The following is a 22,913-nucleotide window of genomic DNA, read 5'->3' on the forward strand; positions in this document are numbered from 1 at the left end:
CGGTCCTTCCTTATTTGGAAATAAAGCAATCACAACTTTATGAGATTGGCATACTCATACATGAAAAGGAATGCAGCTTTGTTCTACCTGTCCTTGCATAATGCTTTATGTCTATCATTCATACATTCACCAATTCACTGATGCATTCATTCACCAGAATCTAAATTTCCATGCCCTGTAGTACCTACATGAAGCTGTAAAATAATCCTTGCCACCTTCTTTGCCATTTTTTATTTTTCCCAATTATAGTCCAAATTATATGTTCTGTTGTATTCCCTTCACTTGTTTTATGTTTGATCATCAACCTCTGTAGACAATGCAATGTATGATGGAATGCATAGTATGAGATGATAAGATGGAGTGTATGGTTCATTACAGCTGTTATGGGCAGAGATTCTGAGGATGATATGGAAACATGAGAGTAGATTATCTAAATCTACTGGAGAACATACTTAAAATATTGATTCACAATCCCAAGTGAATGCACCTCTCTAAGTTAGGTGGGATCTGGTAATATGTATTTGAAATTGCTCTTGGGTCATTTTGTTACATACTTCTCTACTTTATGAGGTTCTTTACAGTTCAATCAAAAGTGATATAGAGATATCATACTTCAGAAGGAAGAGTGCTACACTTTATGAGACAAGCAACACGGGACTGAATAGAATATATATATTCGGAAATATTACATGCATCTTTAGGAAGATCAAAGTAAGATATATTGAGATTGTGGAATTAAGTTCTTCACAGAAGAAGAGGAAAGAGCCTCTGTTGCTCAAGCACTACTAATCTGGTCTATGCTGTGCTGGCTGTTACCTGCAAGGCTTACTTCCACTCTTGGTTTTTCTCCACAGAGTAGCTACAGTGTTATTTTGATAAAATAACTCAGATCACAGGGTTCTATATTTTAATCCTCTTTTTGTTTCCTGAAGATTTAAGAAGAAGTTTGATTCCTTTTATTTATTAATTTGTGAGACTGTGACTCTGTAAATCTCTTCAGTTTTGTCTTAGTCCATCCTTTTCTAAGTGCTTGGTGATGTAACCACAATGGCTGCCTTTCAGTTCTCATACGGATAAAATGTGCCTCCCTTTACATGGACAGTTAACGGGTAATTTGTCTATGGTCACTCATTAAAGTTAGTTTCCTTATAGCCATTTTCCCTTTAGCTTTTCTGACCACCAATGAGAATGTAAGGAGGCAGGGCTCTTGTTTTCTGCTTATGAAAGAACAATAAATATTTGCTATGTATGAGAACATACCATTATGATTTTAAATTTCCCTTTTTGAAAAATTTGGTCTACTTTAAACTTGATACCTGAGACTATGCTATGAAAACAAGATGAGATTGGAAGAAAGAAGTTTAGTTAAATTTAGGGAGTCCTTTGAATCAGAGATGTTGTGACATATAGTTTATTACCAAGTAGGAATTCAGAAGCACAGGAGTCTAAGCATTATCTGGAGAAGCAGGGTGAGCATAGCTTGAGGAATTATTGATTGGGTACTCTAATCAGTTTCTTCTAATTGGCTTTTACTACTGTCTCTCAACTTTAAAAGACCATTTCAATTAGAATAAGGGCCTCTGGTTTTCAAGAATAATACCGATTGTTTTTATTTTTGGGGGGATAATTAAAACATACAAAATTTACCTTTGCATATAAAAGACTGAAAAGTAGAAAAGGAGGGAGTATTACTTAGTGTGATGAATATTTTCTTAAATTAGAGAAACATTTGAACTATATTATTATATGGGAGTCATGTACTAATATGTGAACACATATCTCATTTCTGTGGGAATTGAACCCATGTGTTACAGTGAAAGACACTACAGTTTTAAAATGCTAAATATCTCCCTAAATAATTGCAGAACCCATGTAAAGTTTGTGTAGGAAAGAGTTTCAACTCCTCCACACTGACCAGGTGCGCCAATCTCTAAATTTAGGCTGGTGGTGTCACTGGAAATGGCTGTTTTTTTTTTTTTTTTTTTTTTTGCTGGGTTGAGAGGATCTGTAGCTTTTCTTATGCACTGAAGATTAGAACTTGGAAGGAGATTGTGGTTTTCTCAAATTCACTTGCTTAGTTTAATAGTTGTAGTTTTAGAACACACTAGTATCAAACCTCAGAGAACTCAGCTGCCTGCTAGGTCCAAAGTGACTTAGGAGCCAGAATTGTGGTTTGTACTGTTGGAAATTCCATCTGTGAGTTTAAAAAAGAAAATAAAAAGGAAATGGGAGCAGTTAGACAACCCACAGGTATTCATGTTGTGTTTCATAAAGGAGTCTGATATTTCATCTTTTTATGGAATTAAAATGTGTTTAAGCAATGAAAGTTGCTCACTGGAGATCCTGCAAGAGAACATTTGCAGCCCTTCTTCTTAAATGGAAAGTCTTTCTTTCCTTTGACTGGCAAATTACTCCATTGTTCTTTAGTATTTTTAGGAAGTGTTGGTCAACACATGAATATCTCTCACTGATTCAGAGGCCAAACATGTCATGGTTCTGGATGTACAAGCTTAATTCTTTAGCAAAAGTTTAAAACAGTCTATCTCATATCATGTATAGCTGCCCTTCAATCCTTTCTGTAAAAAAGCACCCCAAAATATAATAGCTCTGCGACTTCATGTATGTCTCTTGACCCTCTGGACTTAATTTCTCCAAATGTATGATGAAAATAGCAGTGTTTAATTTACCAGCCATGGTTATAAAATGAATGATTTCCTGTTTCTAGACCCAATTATGCACAGGATTCTCTAGAACACAGCACTTATTTTATACATACTTTTATTGTTTTCCCAATATCAGGCTCTGGAACAATGATTGCAAGGGAAGATTTGCCCTTTAGTCATCTAGTTTCCTATATTCTTGAGAAATCCATTTATTCCCTCTCTTTTCCTCTCTCCTGAATTCAAATAAGCAAAATTTGTCTTGACAAAATCCTATCTCGGTTTAGGCAGGGAACTGATTGACAGTGCTCCTATGCTAAAAGTTAAAACAAAGCAACAATATAATTATTTTTTCAGTGAATACATGGATTTTTGTGTAAACAAAGAAGTATAATACTGTAAAAGAAAGATATAAAATAAATAGATTTTAAGTATTTTGTTCAGAACACAAATTCACATGACTATGAAATATATATATTTGGTGCATTGATGCTATACTTACTGTGAACAAACACTCATAAAAAACCAGTTTGGAAAGAGAAGGGGATGAGAGGAAAACATAATGGACAAGGAAGATTGAGTCAGGGGAGGAATAGACCAGAGAATTAGTGAGAGAGAGAGATAGAACGAGAGAGAGAGAGAGAGAGAGAGAACATAAAAGAGGGAGCTATTATAGGTTTGAAGAGAAAACTGACTTTGGAGAATTGTCCAGAGACATACAAGGATGACCCCAACTAACAATCTGAGCAATAATGGAAAGGCTACCATAAATGCCCTTCTGATAATGAGATTGATGACTAACTTATCTACCATCATAGAGCCTTCTAGATGGAAACAGAAGCAGATACTCACAGCTAAACACTGAGCCAAACTGGAATCCAGATGCAGAGAGGGAAGATAAGATCAGGCTACAGAAACCCACAGAGACAGGTGACCTGAACAAGGGGGAGCTAATGGGCCCCCTGACTGATAGCTGGGAAACCAGCATTGAACAAACTCAGACCCCTGATCATGGGTCTCAGTTAGAAGGCCTGGGCAGTCTTAAGGCACCTCTGACAGTGGAACCAGGATGTATCTCTGGTGCATGAAAGGACTTTGGGAGAACATTCCCCATGGAGGGATACTCCCCTAACCTAGAGGCAGGAGGGAGAGCCTAGTCCCTACTCCAAGTGACTTGACAGATTTTGTTTGATCCTTCCTGGAAGACATCACCCTCCCTGTGTAGAGCTGGAGAATGGGATAGGAGGGTGGGCAGGGGGCATGGGAAGGAGGGAACAAGAGAAGGAGGGAGAGGGAACTGGGATCAATATGTAAAATAAGAAGAAAAAAAAAGAATAAGAAAGAAACCAGTCTGGAGGCATTTTTGGTCAGTTTCAGAGGTCAGTCCATGGCAGAGAAGATTTGGTGGAACAGAACAGTTCATGTCACAGCAGTCAGAAAGCAGAGCAGGAGGCACAGCATGAAAGACCCAGGGCAAGACAAGGTCCCAGGGATGCATACCTCGTAACTTTTTTTTCATCCATGCCCTACATGCCACAGCCTCACTACTTTCAAGGATACTAAATATTCATATTTTTCAGCAGATGTTTCCATCAAGGAAGTCAGAGCCCTCATGTTCGAACTACATAAGAAAATACCCAGAAAGACACATGAAGATGTGGGCTTCCCTAACCTTCTAGGCCTATTTTAATTCTGAAATTGACAATCACAATTGCTCAGGGCAATTGGATGGGAAGTATATATCAACTGATATTTGAAATTTGATGGTACTTGTCAAGGATTGCACATAGTTTGACAACTCCAACATAAGTAATTTCATGTTTGATATATTTTGCCTCATTTTTCAAGTATAATGCTAACTTTTACTGGACACATAACTCTTCTCTAAATATATTTATAAGACATACTGTTAGAATCCTGTTTTCATTACAAATCTAATGAGTTTAACTACAATACTTCCATCATTTCAGCACTTGGAAATTTAGAATGAGTTTTTGCTTTGGTGACATTCCCCCCACCTCCCTTTATTACCAAGCAATAACTCAGAAAAAAATGGCATGACTACATTTTAAACTATAATTCTCAAACTGCTTTTCCTTATGATTTAGTAAGCAGATTTTCAGTTTGCTAATACCGTGTAAGGACATACTTAAGGATATCAAGAACTACTAGTGGACTCTTACAGAATACCCATTTCATCTTTATTTAAATTTAAATTTTTATGTATTAAAAATAAAAGGATATCCAGAAATTTGTAAATGCCCAAAAATACAATATCCAGTTATCATTTTGCTACCAATCATGTTACAAATGTATAGCCATAATTTTTTTCTCCTCAATTCTATAAACAAAAGTTGACATATTTAGTATACTTTTCTTGATTTATCTCAGATTATTAGTAATAACTTTTTTCTTAGAAGTTTACAAATAACAAATTAGCAATTCATATTGGGTGGTAGTCAAGCATACCTTATTAAGACATTGTATCTCTCCTTCCTTAATGGTTGGTTACTACTTAGCTCTTCTAAGTATCATTTCAAGAAGCTAAGCAAACAATTCTGAAGGTAAACATCATTTCACCTACTGAAAAAAAAATCAATTAGCTAATATTTAAACATTCCTTGTAAATAGATACACTGAGGTTCAAGGGAATGATGTGAATTCATTCCATTCTGTTTACACAGAACAGAGAGGAAGATTCATGCCCTATCTCCTAATTCACTGTGATGAACTTTCATGGACAGGTTCAAGACTTATGTTTCTACATATTTTCTTTAAATTTTCAATATTATCTTCTTTTGTTTAATCTCAGTTCAAATAAATATAACTAGATAAAAATTCATTCTTATTGTGGTTAATGTTTATTGCCACGTTGGCAAGATTGTTAACCTCCCATTATGAGAAGCCTTCTGAACATACCTATGAAGGACTTTCTTGATCAGATTAAATAAAATGGAAAGACCCACTCTAAAAGTAAATCACCTCATGGGTTTAGAAAGAACTGAATAAAATAGAATGAGTATTCAATGCTTCCTTACTGCTGATACAATATGACCAACTATCTCATGCTCATTCTACCATTCTTTCCATGCCATAATTAACTGTGGCATTAACTGTAAGCCAAAATTAAAAAAAAATTAGATTAGTAGCATAGAACAGATATTGATCAAATATTAGAGACACAAACTCAGGGATGAGTAAATGAAGGAGGATGGGAAATATTTTGGTAATTTCATGTACTATGTACACCAATATTCTAAGCCACTAGAATAGCAAATATCTTAGTTTGTACAGGTGGCTTTCCTTTCCTAGCTCGCACATTGTATTAGTACTATTATGACCCTATGAAATTCTGTGATACTGTTTGAAGAGCACACACAGTGAAGTAGTACTCACTCCACTGAACAAGTCTATGAAATGACATCAGATCATTTGTAAGAGGTTTACCACAACTGTGAGTCTCCTTTTATCTACATACCACAGTAGTATTATATAACTTATTGCAGCATCCTCCCCAAAATTTAAAAGAATATTGACCTAAAAAATAAAAAAAAACCAAATATATAACTCACTGAGTAAATTCATGATTTCATTCCTTTGTTATGATATGGGAGTTTTCCTGCTATAAAATGGGGTCATCTAGTATGGGCAAAAGATTTAGACAAAGTTGAGGTTTCCATGGCTCACCCTTTGAAGACTCTGGTCTAATAGCTACAAGGTACTGGTTCTGGAAGTTGGAGACTATCATTTGCTGGGTAAGAATGTTCTCAATAAGAGTTCTCTTGGTTCAGCAACATCTCTAGTCTCTTAGTTTGGAAATCAATCTCCCTTCTGGCTTCAATGTTTTCTTAGTCTGAAATATGTCTGTTCCATCACTAACAGTTGAAAAGAAGTGGTAATAGGTGACATTTTAAAGAGAAAAATATAGTCCCCTCTAAATTAATAAGCATAAACATGTGATTTTATACAGTTCTCCCTCAGTGTGCCAGCCACAACCCTCTTCACAAGTTCTTTCACTGACTCCCAGACCATCTCCAGAGCTGTCCATTATGTTTTTACCATTTTTCTCTGGAAATTCCTATCTTTCATATCTTTTTCACTATCTTCCTTTTATAGACACAAGGAAAGATGACTTAAAACAGCAGCAAAGACTTTGTTTTCTCATGTGTCCCAGTGCATGGAATTTTGCAACTGCTCATAACTAATCACTGGTGATATAAACATGTTAGCATAGGTTTCATAATTTCTTCTGATTACTGCGTGGCTATCCATTATAAAACCCTGGTGTTGAAAGGCATTAAGATTAATAGCTAAAGTCTTCAACAACAAATTTGTCCAGAATATACCCAATATCATTATTTTCAACCCACATAAATAATAGCACCCTTCCTTTCAAAATGTATTTGTTGGTACAAATAAACTTTGTAAAGATGCATAGATCACACAAATATTGTGTCTGTTACTTAACATATTATGGAAAAGCAGGATGATGCTGAATTCAAGTGGGTACTTAGCATTTTGACTCAGAATGACCAACCAGGATGTATTACTTACTTTTTTATCACTGTAACAAGATACTTTACAGAAAGAACATAAGGGAGGGATTACTCATGTTGACTTAAAATTTCAGAGGGCTCTGTCCATTGTCTCTTGAATCTATGTGCCTGAAAAGATATCAGGCCACAGGGAAACAAAGCAGAGACAGTAGCTCTAAGTGGACAGGTATAATATATCCATGATGACATCCTTCCAGTGATTTCCTTTCTTAAGTTAGGTACTGCTTCCCCAAGTACCCAGAAACTTCAAAATGGCACTACCAATTGGGACCATGCTCTTAAAAATAAGAGCTTCTGGGAGAAGTTATGTAATTAATCTGTAACAGCAAATTGCTGTGGGCAGGAACTACGATTCTGAAAACCTCACAAACTTGTTCACGAGGACAAAGGAACAAAGAGGATCTAGAAAGAAAGCTCAGATGTTCTACTATGACCTCACTGTCACATGAAGGGGTCCCTTAGTGTTTGAGACAGTTCCTCACACAAGGGTTTTCATTGTATCATCTCATGCCCATAAGCAAGCATGCCCTTCCCCTCCTGTCCATTATTGAGCTCCTTGAAATATCACCTTCTTAAAAAGACCTCTGTTGATCATGTATGTAAAAACAGCAGTTCTCTCTGGCAGTCTTCCCCAACTCTTAAATTTTTAAATTATTTTTTTTAAATTCAGACCTATATTGCAAGTGTTACTTGATTGCAGGCACATGTATTATGCATGTACACACACACACACACAAATACCATACCACCTCACAGCATAATGAGAATTTCACTAGAAGAGTAACTTTCTTTGTATTTCTCTGTACAAGAAAGCAAGAATGTGAAACCATACCTGGTAATTATTATCATCCTAATAAATATGCACTAAACATGGAATGAATAATAATCACTACCAAAGCCTGGCTCGTAAGCTTTGGTTGCGTAGTTTGTATGTTTTCAGACAACCTCTTATTTTAATCATCTTCATTAATACAAATTAACTAGTACATTAATACAAAATGTGGATCAAAGAAAACTGGTTGAGTTGTATTCCCTTCAGAGAATCTGTAGAAAAGCAGACTGATCAGCCAGTGTTAATCCCTTCTGAGGGTTTCCTTTGCAACTTTTTCAGTGTTCAAAGAGCCAGGCTACCAGAAATCAAGTATCTCCTATGCTACACAAGTGTCTTCAGAAGAAGGGAATGCAGATATGTGATTTGGCAAAGAGTTCTTATAGACAGCTTTGCTCAGGGTCTAAATATTTAAATAAAAGAAAGTTTCAAATGCCTATTATAAGGTCCCATGTAATATGTACTTCCTTGCCATGAAGTTTCCTTATGGTAGATGTGATGGACTTCTGCTTTAATTTTGATATATTATGAAGTCAATAGATTACATAAATAAAACTAAATCAGTGCAAGTCATTGTGCTAAATATTAAACATCTGCTTTTACCTGTGATGTTGGAGGACATACTCACACCAATTGAGTAACTTATTCATTGCCCACAGTATTCTAAATATTGGGTCATTTTAAAATTATTAGTGAGCTCTCTTTAAATGGCTCATTTTTTTTATATAAATCTCATAATATCTATGATGCTACAGATTTTGTAGATATTATTTCTTTTGTTATATTCCTGGCAAAATAATTTTTAGTTTGTTTTATAATGTTTGTGTTTGTGTATTTAATTTGCTTAAAGGATGGTGCATGCATGTAAGAGCTCACTTGTGGAAGTCATAAGGCAACTGTTGGAAATCATTTCTCTTATGCTGTGTGAATTTAAGATGATTGAACTCAGGGTCTCACAAGAAGTGAACCATCTTGCCAGCTCATGAGTTTGGCTATTGGAAAATGGTTTCATTTATCTCAGAGTAGCATTAGAATCACTAAGTAGTGGATGACTATTGTAAAGCACTGATATTCCTGCTGTTTCATCCCAAGTCCTAAGATTGTACATGTGAGCTACTACACCTGAAGTAATGATTGAAGTCCTAAGGATCTAAGTATACCACAACAGTGACATTTCCTGTTTATTTGTATCTAGAGACAGGTTGGACCAGAGTATTTCTTATGAGTGTTGCTAATGTCCATGGTCACTGGTTCTTACTTCTCTCTAAGATAGTATTATCTTCATAGTTTTAGAGTAACTTTAGATAATGCCACTTTAATTCAACAAACTGACCCATTACACTGAATAAAAATATAGTTTTAATACTGTGACAGTAGACTAATGGGTCTCTGATAGCCCAAGGAAAGAGGTAAAATGGGCAGAATCTTTGATCTCCTTAATCTTCTAAAACCATTTCCACTCTTAGCTACTTTAAGTTTAGTGTGACTTAGAAAAATACCCTTAAGCTTTTCTCCTGGGATCTATAAATATTAGAAATAAGAGGCAAATGTTGCGTTCGTATTTTATATAGTTTTGAATTCTGTGCATTATATTCAAGGTAGGTGCATGGTGAATATTAAAACTTAATATTTTCAGCTCTCACTTGAATGGTTGCTCAATTAGGGACTATGTGGAGGAATCACTATTTGTACGACAAAATGTATTTGACCAAAACTTTGAGCTTATGACAAGCTGAATGCTGGTAGGGAAAATAGCAGTAACAAAGTGAACCAAGTCCCTGTCTTCTGGTCAATCCAGCCCCAGAGAATGTCCAGATGAAAAATGAAGTTCTAGCAGATGTATTTAACTAAAACCTGTAATTATAGAGGACATATAAGCAAACAATTATAATTAGAATGGAAATCATTCTGCCCCTTTCCAGTGTTATACATATCATTCATATATATATATATATATATATATATATATATATATATATATATATATGCTGTTTTTTGCTTTGATTTTTCCCTTCTGTTGGTTTTCAAGAAGTGATTCTAAGAAGAGAAACTTGGAATCAATGTACAAACATCATTTTTTTTATTTGAACACATTTATCTCTAGAAAAGGTGTTTTGTCATTTAGTCTTTCAGTGGCAAAGCATGTGACGTCAAGTTTCAGAGTGATGGCATATATGCTCTTCCTATTTTTGAAGCATAAGTGTGTATTTGTTGGACTTGCAGTGTAAGATCACACTTCTTATGTTTATTAATGTCCTGCAGTTGTCTTCAAACTGACACTACCTTTCATGTTCTCTGGCCCCATTTGAAGTTCTTTTTCTTTCTTCTTCTCTTTTAATCTTAGGTTTGTGAAACTTTCTTCCTTGATAATACTGTGAAGATGTCTGCTATTTTATTAAAATATCTTTCCTGTTTCAAGTTTGAGATAAATCTCTGCTCTTAACAACAGACACCAACATACTGTCCACAGAAACACGTGCGACACTTTCTTCCTGATACCATCATTGTTTTTACATTAAATATATAAATTAATTTTTATACTGTGATGTGAGAGTCCAGGTCTTCTCATTTGATTATCCAACCAAGGAAGCTCCTTTATTGAAAATATTTAAGTCAGGCCAAGCTTCCAGAAGAATAGGTCATTGCTTAGTCCAATCATCCTCAGAAAGGCTTCATCCACTAACTAATTGGAGCAATTCAGAGACCCATGGCCAAACATTAAGTGGAACTTGGATAATTTCATGGAATGAGGGAGGAAGAATTGCAGGATCTAGAGGGATCAAGGACACCAGGAGAACTAATAAACTCAACAGGGCTCATAGGGGCTCACAGAGACTACAAGAATAATCATGGAATATGTATGTGTCTGAGATAGGTTCTCTGTATATATGTTATGGTTGAGTAGCTTGGTGTTCTTGTAGGACTCCTAACAGGAGTGGGGCACTGTCTCTGACTCTCTGGCCTCCTCTTGGAACACATTTCTTCCTACTAGGTTGCATAAATCCAGCCTTAATATGAGGGTCTATGCCTAGTCCTATTGTAACTTCTTATACTGTGTTTGGTTGATATTCCTGGTACGCCTGCTATTATCTGAAGGAAATGGAAGAACAGTTGATCTGTTGGAGAGGGAGATAAGGGGGATTACTGAGAAGAGTGGAGGGAGGGGAACTTGTAGTCAGTATGTACTGTATGAAAGAACACATTTAAATAATATACAATAATTATTAATTTTAATTGTCAATATACACTCACAATCTCAAATCACCTTCCAGGAGAGCTACAAAGAGGGATTAGTTAGATCATGCTAGCCTATGTCTGTGGGCTATTATTTTGATTATCTTAATTGATGTGTGGAGTACCCAACCCTTTGTGGCTGGCACCATTCCCTAGGTTTGGTTTCTCCACTGATACAAGTGAAAAAAAAATGAGCTGAGTGGTAACATTGTATTCTTTTCTCTCTGCTTTTGATTATGCACACGATGTGACTAGTCATTTGAAGTTCCTACAACCTTGATATTACTTGTATGGTGAGCTCAGAATTTGAACTCAATTATTTTTTTCCCTATGGTGCTTTTTGTAAAGATATTTTGTCACAGCATTGGTAATGGAACTACAATACTAGCTTTAGGAATTATTTTGACAAAAGTGACACTTAATGAGGTTATCATCATTATCATAAACAAATCAGCCATGTAAATATAGGTCAACCTATAGATTATGTAGAGTGCCCTAATATTGACTTTATGTACATACTCATGTACAATTTTGGAGTCATGTATAAATGCTTCATTGTTTCATATTTTTTAAGATTTATTTTAATTTTGATTCATATTTTTGTGTCTATGTGTGAGTATACACCATGTGTGTTCAAATGCTCACAGAAGCAAAAAGAGAGCTTGAGACTTGAAAGTCCTTGGAGCTGAAAGTACAGGCAATGGTAAGCCATGGGTGCTAGAAAGTGAACATTGGTCTTCTGGAAGACCTGCAACTACTGTAAACCATTAATTATCTCTAAATTCCTGTGCTGCCTAATTTCCAAAATGCACACTAAATCCTCATTCCCAAAACCAGCCCACCTTCTCATAACATGTTGTTGTAAGTACAATTTCCCCTGAGATTTCAACCTTCTATCTGGGAAGAAAGCTTGGAAAGAAACAATGTTAGAAGGGACTTGAAACAACAGATGTAATAATGGGTGATGAAGCATTCAATCCTGAAGGGATGCTCATTGACCTCAAGAAAATAAACAACTCAACAGGTTTAGGAAGTCAATGAAACTGACCAGATTCACCAGGCTCCACCCTGACTTGTGTACCTCAGTCTGTAAAGCTGGCTGACGGTCACCATTAGACAAGCTGAACTGACAAGGTGAAAGAAGCATAGACCATCCTAACCATCTGGAGGAAGCAGATATGAGGCAAGCTGTGTAGAAGAGGCTCAGACTAACTGAGCTACCAGAAAATGACACTCTAATTGAGCTGCCTACAATAAACTGCAAGCTCCCTCTTTCCTTAATTGTTATCCACGCTAGGATAGGCATTAGTGACATGTTTTTAAATCATTTATTCTTGTAAATAATTCCTTATGCATATCCTTGTAAGTTTTCTGAATAAATCTATTAGCTAGCCAAAGGGGACTATGGTGGTATATGTATTTTATTTTATTTTATTTTATTTTTCTGTCTTCAATTTCCTAAGTTTGGTGAGTAGTCATTTATTCACTGCTCTTTGGCAATAGTGTCAAACAACACATGTATTAACTATACATTTCTTTTTTATATGCTTTATTTTAATTTTTATTGGGGACAAAGAAAGTACTTTGTGCTATTTCTAGTTTCATATTTTTCAATTATTTTTAAGGTTCAAAATTTTCTCTCTGTGTGTAAATTTTACACAAGTGCTCAGGAATTTGCTTATGCCATTTGTTAGATTTTCAACTAATGGCAATTAAACTAAACTAAAAGAAAATATTCAAATATCTGTATTCTTACACACCAATTTTCCATTTAATATTTTTTTAATTAATTACCTTGAGAAACTGTTGAAATGTCTAATTATAATTCTATATTTCTCTATTTTTCTTTTATTTCTACTCATTTTTTCATCAGGTATTTGAAATGCTATTATTGGATACATATTTTTAGTATAGTTACCTTGTCTTGTCTTTGGTAATAGTCTATGCACTGAAGTGTAATTTTCCTAATGTTAATGTCATCAATTCTTACTTAGTTTGTACTGCATACCAATTTGCAATGTGTTTCATTTTTTAACTTTTAAATTAGTCCCTTTACACTGAAATAGAAATGAGTATTGTTCTTTTTATGGCAATCTGGAAAAGCTACCATTCTAAATTCAGATAATCAAGATCACTAGTTCTCAGTATCTTTTGTTTTAGTATCACTCTGTACATGCTTAAAATGATGAAGACACTGAAAGCTTTTGTATCTATTTGCATATGAATTTATCTTTAATTTTAATAATTGAAAATTAAGTATACATTAATCAATTACTTTCTGAATTAGAATGAAAATCCTATTACAGTTAATATTGAAATATTTTGTGTTTAGAAAAGTTCATAGAGTGCCTTATGTCATCATTATATAAGAAAGTAACTTCAGATCCCCAGTAAAGCCTACTACATATAGATGAAAATGTGCCTCTCAGAGGCAAGCAATGCATAGACAATCCTCCCTCACAGACACACCAAGTCATTCTTCTCCTCTTATAAAGGCCTGGTTCCTTCAGGTCTTGACAAAATGTAACCTTTGGTAACTTCCTCTTCATTATACCTCTCTCTGCCTTAGATGAGAACATTAATATAAAGTAGAACATTGCTTTCCTACCCTTTCACATTGCCTCTTCTTTGGATTGAATCATTCATAAGAAGAGTCTGAAAAGCTAATTGTTTTCAGGCTATGCCAACTTTCTGCAGGGAAAATATCCTAGAGGTTAGGAAAAAATCAAAACAATCTTCACAGCCTTTCTAAAATGGTGGAGACTGGAACAGAAATGCTAAGGAGAATCAATTCCACCAGAATTTAACAAGAAACTGAGACAAAATAAACCAGGGACACAGGGAAAAACCAAATACTAATAGAATATTACATAAATGTAATAATTAAATAATTCCCATTGATATTCTGCTATACTCATATATCAGTGTCTTTCTCAGTCAAGAATACAGAAGTTTCCTCATGCAATAGATGGAAATAGACACAGAGACTCACAGATGGACAATGTGCAGAGAGTGAGAGATCTTGGAGTACTCCATCCTAAAGGGGATGTTTCCATCAAGTCCCCTCCATCTGGGCTTAGAGTACCTGTGAAGAGACAGAAAGAGTTTAAGAGCCACAGGGGATGGAAGACACCAAACACCAAGACCCTTTTAAAACAGCAGTATGCAGGCATATATGAAGTCTCAGTGACTGGCAGAACATACAGGGCCTGCACAGGGCTAGACGAGATATGATCTGAATTCTGAGAGGAAAATGGACATATGTCCCCTCCCCTAACTCAGGGCCTGTCCTCAATTGATTACTGCCAGAAAAAAAACAAAAAATTTTTCTTCAATTGGAGTTTCACTGGGCATACAAACCACTCTTAAAAGCATGCCACAAACCTGGCTGTAGATGGCCAACACAAGATGAACTCAATGGAATATTTGGAGATTCTTTTGTGTCATGTTTATCATGGCCTTTTTGTTTGTTTTGTTTTAAGTTTATGGGCCTTTTGTGTATAGATTATGTGGGATTTCTGTGTGTGACAATATGTGTCTCTCTGCATCCAAATGAATTTCTTGTGCTTTTTGTTTGGGCTTCTGTCTTCTGTTTGGTTTGTTTGTGTTGCCATACCATGTTCTAGTCTGTTTGTTTCTACTCTATTTTATATTATTGGTATTTATTTTAGATGCTTGTTTGTATTTTAATATATGTGAGAAAGGAGGAGGAGATCTGGGTAAATGGAGAAGTGGAAAGTATATGGGAGGAGTTGAAGGAAGGAAACTGTCATAGGATTAGACTAAGGCAGCCATCATGGAACCTACATGGGTCTGTGTTAGATTCTCTGCATATTTTCTATGGATGTTTAGCTTAGAATTTTTACGGAATTCCTAATAATGGGATTGTGTAAGGAGTAAGGTTTTTTCCGCCAGCCGCCGAGTCTTGTCCCGCCGCCACACCAGCCCCAATTAACACACAAAGACTCTGTATTTTATATAATTCTGTTGGCCTGTTACTAGTTTCTTATTGGCTTATCTTAGCTCTGTCTTAATTATTAACCCATTTCTGTTAATCTAATATTTCCACGTGGTCTTCTTACCAGGGAAAGGGGCCAGCGTCTCGTCTCCCCAGTCTCTCCATCTTGACTCCTCCTTACTCCTTCCTCTTTCCTGCTTGTCTCCTAGTCCCACATATCTTGCTTTCCTATTGGCAAACAGTGCTTTATTCATTAAACCAGTATGAGGAACATATACAGAATGACATCTCCCATCTGGATTGGGGTTATATCTGACTCATTTGCTTGCTCTTGATACCCTTTATTCCTACTGGATTGCTTCATCCCGCCTTCATATGAGGGTTTGTACTAGTCTCATTTTACCTTGTTATGCCATTATTATTTGAGATCTTTGGGAAACCTGCTCTTTTCCAAAGGGAAATAGGACGAGCAGATCTATGGGAGAGGGGTTTAGGGAGTGCTGGGAGAAGTGGAGGGAGTGAAAACTGTGTTCGGGGTATATTCTATGTGAAAAGAATAAACAAAACATAATCTTCTTCATGGAAAATATTATACTGTATCATATAGTAGAAATGAAGAACAGAAAAGAAAGTTTCTGAAGAAAATATTAAAAAATCAATCAATATATATGTGCACATACAAAATTAGAATTAAAATTGTATACAACTGAGAAATGGTAACTATTAGTAGGATTATTAAAATAGATTAAATGGAAATAGATTATTTTATTAGACACATCTATGTTTGGAGAGATGTGACTAGCTAATTACAAAGATATCTAGAGAAAGAACATTTAAGCAGGAGGAAGAGAGAGAAAGAAAGCAATCAGAGTATGAAGACCCTAAAGAGTAAATGTTTACAGGAGATAATATAGAAAGAGAATTAAAATTTATCATTGGAACTATTACTATAAATCAGTAAGGCACTAGTAGATAAATAAATGAATACAAATATATAAATGCAAACAACAAGTATAACAAAGAAGTATGTGTATATCATCCCTAGTTGTAATAAAATATGAACATTAAACAGAGGTAGAATTACAAATGATTGAAACAAAACTAAGATAAAGTAAACAAATATAGCTAAGATCATGACAGTAATCTTGGCAATAATTCAAAGGAAGAAAAACAGTTTAATTCTTTGATGCAGGAATGTTAATTGGTATATTTGTTTAGAAAATCATTTTGATAAGAGGTACCATGAGCCAAATTGTTTTTGTCTTTTTTTTTTATAATATTTCTTTTATTTAAATTTGCAACAAGCTTGTTTTACATGTCAATCCCAGGTCCCTTACCCACCCCTCATTCTCTGCTCCCCCAATTCCCATCCCCTTTCTGCTCCACAGGAAGGGTGAGGCCTTCCTTGGAGGATCTTCAAAGTCTGTCATATCATTTGGAGCAGGGCCTAGGCCTTCCTTCATATGTCCAGGTTGAGATAGTATCCCTCTATGTGGAATTGGCTCCCTAAGTCCATTTGTAACCTAGGGATAAATACTGATCCACTACCAGAGACCCCATAGAGTGCCAGTCCTCCTAACACCAACGTTCAGAAGGTTTGGTTCTATGCTGGTTTCCTAGCTATCAGACTGGGTTCCATTAGCTCCCCGTTGCTCAGGTCAGTTGTTACTGTGGTTTTATCCTGCCTATTCTTGACCCCTTTACTCATCACTCTTCCCCCTCTACAACTGGATTCCATGAGTTCTGCTCAGTATTTGGCTGTGGGTGTCTGCTTCTGTTTCCATCAGCTAGTAGATGAAGACTCTAAGATGGCATATAAGGTAGTCATCAATGTCATTATTGGGGAAGGGCATTTAAGGTAGCCTCTCTACTTTTGCTTAGATTGTTACTTGGTGTCATCCTTGTGGATCTCTGGACATTACCCTAGGGTCAGATTTCTCTTTAAACCTATCATGGCTTTCTCTATTATGGTATCTCTTTTCTTGCTCTCCTCTATTCTTTAACTGATTCAATCTTCCTGCTCCCTTATGTCCTCCTTTCCCCTCCTCTTCTCCTCTTCTCTTTCTCCTAACGCCCAAGATCCCCTCCCCCATGCTCCCAATTTGCTTAGGAGATCTTGTCCCTTTCCCTTTCTGTGGGGTACCATGTATGTCTCTCTTAGGGTCCTTCTTGTTTCCTAGCTTTTCTGGCAGTGTGGATTATAGGCTCGTGATCCTTTGCTTTATGCCTAAAATTCATACATGAATGAATATTTACCACGTTTGTCTTTTTATGACTGGATTACCTCACTCAGGATGGTATCTTACAGTTCTATCCATTTGCCTACAAGTTTCAAGATTCTATTGTTTTGTTTTCTGCTGAGTAGTATTCTATTGTGTAAATGTACCTTATTTTCTCCATCCATTCTTCAGTTGAGGGGCATTTAGGTTGCCTCCAGGTTCTGCCTATTACAAATAATGCTGAGATGAACATAGTTGAACTGATATGCTTGTTGTATGAATGTGCATCTTTTGGGTATATGCCTAAGAGTGGAATTGTTGGATCTTTAGGTAGACTGATTTCCATTTTCTGGAGGAACTACCATACTGATTTCCAAAGTGGCTGTACAAGTTTGAACTCCAATCAACAATGGAATACTGTTCCCCTTTCTCCACAACCTCTCCAGCACAAACTGTTTTTTGTTTTAGCCATTCTGACAAGAGTATGATGAAATCTCACTTGTTTTGGTTTGCCTTTCCCTGAGGACTATGGATGTTGAACACTTTCTTAAGTGTCATTCATTCATTTTAGATTCCTCTATTGAGAATTCTTTATTTAGTTTCATACCCCATGTTTTTAATTGTATTATTTGGGGAATTGATAACTAGCTTCTTGAGTTCTTTGTACATTTTGGAAAACACCCTTTGTCAGATGTGGGATTGTTAAAGATCTTTTCCCATTCTGTGAGCTGCTGCTTTGTCTTGTGGACTCTGTCCTTTGACACAGAAGCATCACGGTTTCAGGAGGGCCCCTTTTTTCATTGTTAATCTCAGTATCTGTACTACTTGTGTTATGTTCAGGAGGCACTCTCCTGTACCAATTCCTTCAAGGGTACCTTCCACTTTCTCTTCTTAGGGGTTCAATGTAGCTAGAATTTTTGTTGAGGTCTTTGATCCATTTGGAAATATATTTTATGTATGGCAATAGATATGGCATCCATGTATGCCAGCACTATTTATTGAAGATGCTTTCTTTTATCCATTGTATAGTTTTTGCTGTGTTCATAGATGTTCATAGGTGTTCATAGGTGTGTCGGAGAATATCAGGATTTTCTATTCAATTCCATTGGTTTACCTCTCTATTTTTGTTCCAATACCAGGCTGTTTTTAGGACTATAGCTCTATAATAGTGCTTTATGTCAGGGATGATTATAACTCCGAAATTCCTCTATTATACAGTGTTCTTTTGGCTATTCTGGGTCGTTTGTTTTTCCATGTAAAGTTGAGTATTGTTCTTTCAAAGTCTGTGAAGAATTGTGCTAGGATTTGGGGATTTCAGTGAATCTGTTGATTGCTTTTGGTAATATTGGCAACTTATCCAAGAGCATGGTATCTTCAATTTTCTGGTATCTTCTTTAAATTTTTTCTTTAAAGACTCAAATTTCTTATTCTATAGGTTTTTCATTTGTTTGGTTAGCATTATTCCAAGATATTTTATGTTTTTTGTGGTTATTGTAAAGGGTGTTGTTTCTCTTATTTCTTTCTCAGCCCATTTATTATTTCTATATATTTGGGCTACTGATAATCTTGAGTTAATCTTGTATCCTGCCACTTTGCTGAAAATGTTTATCAGTTGTCGGAGTTCCCTGGTAAAGTTGTTGGGGTCACTTATGTAAACTATCACATTATTTTCAAATAGTGAAAATTTGACTTATTCCTTTCCAATTTGTATCCCTTTGATTGCCTTTGTTTTCTTCTTGATATAGCTAGAACTTCTAGTAAAATATTGAAGAGATATGGACAAAGTAGGCAGCCTTATCTTGGTCCTGATTTCAGAGGAATCACACTGAATTTTTCTCCATTTTGTTTGATGTTGGCCTTTGCTGTATATTGCTTTTATTATGTTTAGGGATGTTCCTGTATTCCCTGGTCTCACAAAGACCTTTACTCATGAGGGGATGTTGGATTTTATGAAAGGCTTTTCCTGCATCTAGTAGGATGACCATAAGGTTTTCCTTTTTCAGTTTGTTTATATGGTGGATTACATTGATCGATTTTCTAGTGTTGACCTATCCCTGTATCCCTGGGAAGAAGCCTACTTGGTCATGGTAGATGATTTCTTTGTTGTGTACTTGCAATCAAATTGCCAGCATTTTATTGAGTGTTTTGTATCAATATTCATGAGAGAAACTGGTCTGTAGTTCTCCTTCTTAGTTTTATCTTTGTGTGGCTTGGGTACTAACGTAATTGTAGCCTCAAAAAGAGTTTGACAATGACCTTTCTGCACCTGTTGTGTATAGAAATTTGAGGAGTATTGGTATTAGTTGTTCTTTGAATTTCTGCTAGAATTCTGCTCTGAAACCATCTGTCCCTAGGTTATTTTTGGTTGGGAGATTTTTGATGACTGTTTCTATTTCATTAGGTGTTATAGGTCTATCTAAATTTCTTAGCTGTTCTTGATTTAATTTTTGTAAGTATATATTTCCAGAAAATTATTCATTTCCATTCATTTTTTGAATTTTATGGAGTTCAGATTTTCAAAGTATGAACTGAAGATTCTCTGGATTTCCTCAGTGTCCCTTGTTATCTCTCCATTTTCATTTCTAATTTTGTTAATTTATATATTTTTTCCTCTGACTTTTGGTCAGTTTGGATAAAGGTTTCTCTATCTTGTTGATTTTTTAGAAGATCCAACCCTTTGTCACATTGATTTTTTTTTGTGTTGTTTTCTTTTTTCTACTTTATTGATTTCAGCCTTCAATTCAATTCTTTCCTTGCATCTGATCCTCTGGCTTGAATTTGCTTCTTTTTTTTTTTTTTAGAGAGCTTTCAGTTGTGATATTAATTCTCTAGTGTGACTGTTCTCCATTTTCTTCATGTGGACACTTAAAGCTATGAACATTTTTCCTAGCAGTGCTTTCAAAGTGTCTCAAAAGTTCAGTAATGCTGTGTCTTCATTCTCATTGAATTCTAGAAAGTCTTTCTTTATTTATTTTTTCCTATACCCAGGAATCATGCAATTGGGCATTGTTCATTTTCTATGAGTTTGTATGATTTCTGAAATTTGTGTTATTTTTCAGTTCTAACTTTAATGCATGGTGGTCGAATAAAATACAAGGGGTTATTGATTGGAGATGTCATTCTGTAAATATGTTTCTCATACTGGTTAATGAATAAAGCACTGTTGGCCAATAGGAAAGCAAGAGAGGAGGGACTAGGAGACAGGGATGAAAGAGGATGTAGGATGGAGGAATCAACATGCAGAGTCTGAAGAGAACAGGATGCCAGCCGGCTCTTAGTAAGATAACCACATGGAAATATTTAGATTAATAGAAATGGGTTAATAATCAAGACAGAGCTAGTCTATAAGAAACTAGTACCTGGCCAACAGCATTATATCAAATACAGAGTCTCAGTGTGTTAATTGGGGCTGGCGCAGAGGCAGGACAAGACCTGCAGCAGGAGGAAAAACTTTACTCCTTACAAATGGTGCCCACATGGCTAATAAGAACTTCCACTTAAAATTTAACAAAAGCTTAAAAAAGGGTTTTAGAAACAAAAGACAAACAAGGTTTCTTGGTAGCAGCATTTTTTCTTGGTAGGACTCTAATTTGCAAAAGACAAGCAGATATTTGTGCGGCTCCTTTAAGAAAGGTTTCCTGACTCAGCATAAGCTGCAAACAAACAAACAAACAAACAAAAACCGCATGGCTTAAAAAAAGCACTGCTAACAATTTATTGGTGTGTATGAGAGCTGGCAATTGCAGTGACCACATCTCCAAGCTGGCAGCATACTGCTGGATGGCAGCTCAGACCAAGGCAGTGAGTATAGCTCTCACTGCTGGCAATAATGGTACCTGTCGCCATGTTTGATAAACTGCAGCAGAAAAACTATGACTTTCATTTTAGCAATGTTGTTGTTCATCAGATAAAAGACTCCTGGCTATAAAAAAGATAAAGATTTACAGTAAAAACAGATTCACATTAAGAAAAACCACTAAAAGTTTACAGTATGTTCTAAAATATACATAGGCTTGGGAGAGAAAAAGAAAAAGATAAAATGGTTTAAAAAATAATAAAGAGACAGAACAGCTGGGTGTGTTGGCACACGCCTTTAATCCCAGCACTGGAAAGACAGAGGCAAGCTGATCTCTTGTGATTTCAAAGTAAACCTGGTATGCAGAGTAAATTCCAGGACAGATAATAGTTACACAGAGAAACCCTGTCTCAAAAAATAAAAAAATAGAAAGTAAAAAAAAAAAAAAAAAAAAAAAAAAAAAAAAAAAAAAAAAAACAGAGTAATAAAAAAGCCACATAAAGATGGAAAGCACAGAAAAACTGTAGATGCTATATGCTAGTCTGTTGTCTTCAAATTCTATGACTGCTGAGGAAATAACAACAACTGATAAAAGAAATGCTGCTGGATTAATTCAATTTATATATTTTAAAAATGCTTTGACTCCAAAATTTAAGTCTAAGGACAAGTTAATTGGGGAAAAGGATTTCTATTTTTGTTTCCACAGAAAATGAAAAGCTGTGGATTCCTTCCAGACTAATGTGGTTTGAGCAAGCCAGACCCCCTGAAACAATGTTCCTGGTGATCCTACATTAAAAACAGGTTGAACAAGGCAGCCTTGCAGACTACAGCCAGGATTTCTGCTTCTCCTTAGGATCCCCCATGACAGTGCCCTTTTCCAGCAGGAAGTAGTTTGGAAAGAACAACGCCCAAATTCCCAAATATTGTCTATAAATGTTTGTTTTCATTTAAATGGACTTGGTTATAAATGGTTAAGGATCACAACCAATATCTTTTTAAAGGTAAAAAGGGGATTATGGTATAGATATGAATACTTTGTTTTGGAATGGATCTTCATTTATTGATACAAATTTAAGGTCAATTTTGTGATATCTATATTTCTCTTGTTTAGGTATTGTGTTTATATAGCTCATTTAGGAATGTAATGTATAATTTAGTACAGATTTTAGATAGTGACCTATGACAGTCAAAGCTTAGAGTTAAGTTAGTTAGGTTTTTCAAGACACACAGAGATGTATTTGAGATGGATAGGCATTCTTCAAACCTTTCAAAGACCTACAGAATATGGCATTTAAAATGGTTTAGGGTTTTCTTGACAATGAGGCACAATTGCTCCTGGCAACACCACCTGCATCAGAAAGTAAGATGGACATTGAAGAAACTCGTTATGGAGTTTACTTCCAATATGGCAAGACTAGCTATTTGGACAAGATACTGCTCTTGTCTGGACTGTTTGACTTTATGCTGTATAAACTGGACATGCAGGACCCACAGAAAAGTGACTGCTGATTCAAGATGGACATTGCTAATGAGTTCCTGCTTCATGGAAGAGTGCCAGACAGTCTGCAGGACACAGTGAAAAGTGACTGACAAACTGCCAATATAAGAAGACAGTTTAGAGTTTCCTGCTTTGCTGAAGAGTGCCAGACACACTATGGCCT

This window comes from Phodopus roborovskii, unplaced genomic scaffold (genome assembly GCF_943737965.1).
Source record: "Phodopus roborovskii unplaced genomic scaffold, PHOROB, whole genome shotgun sequence".
Lineage (NCBI taxonomy): Eukaryota > Metazoa > Chordata > Mammalia > Rodentia > Cricetidae > Phodopus > Phodopus roborovskii.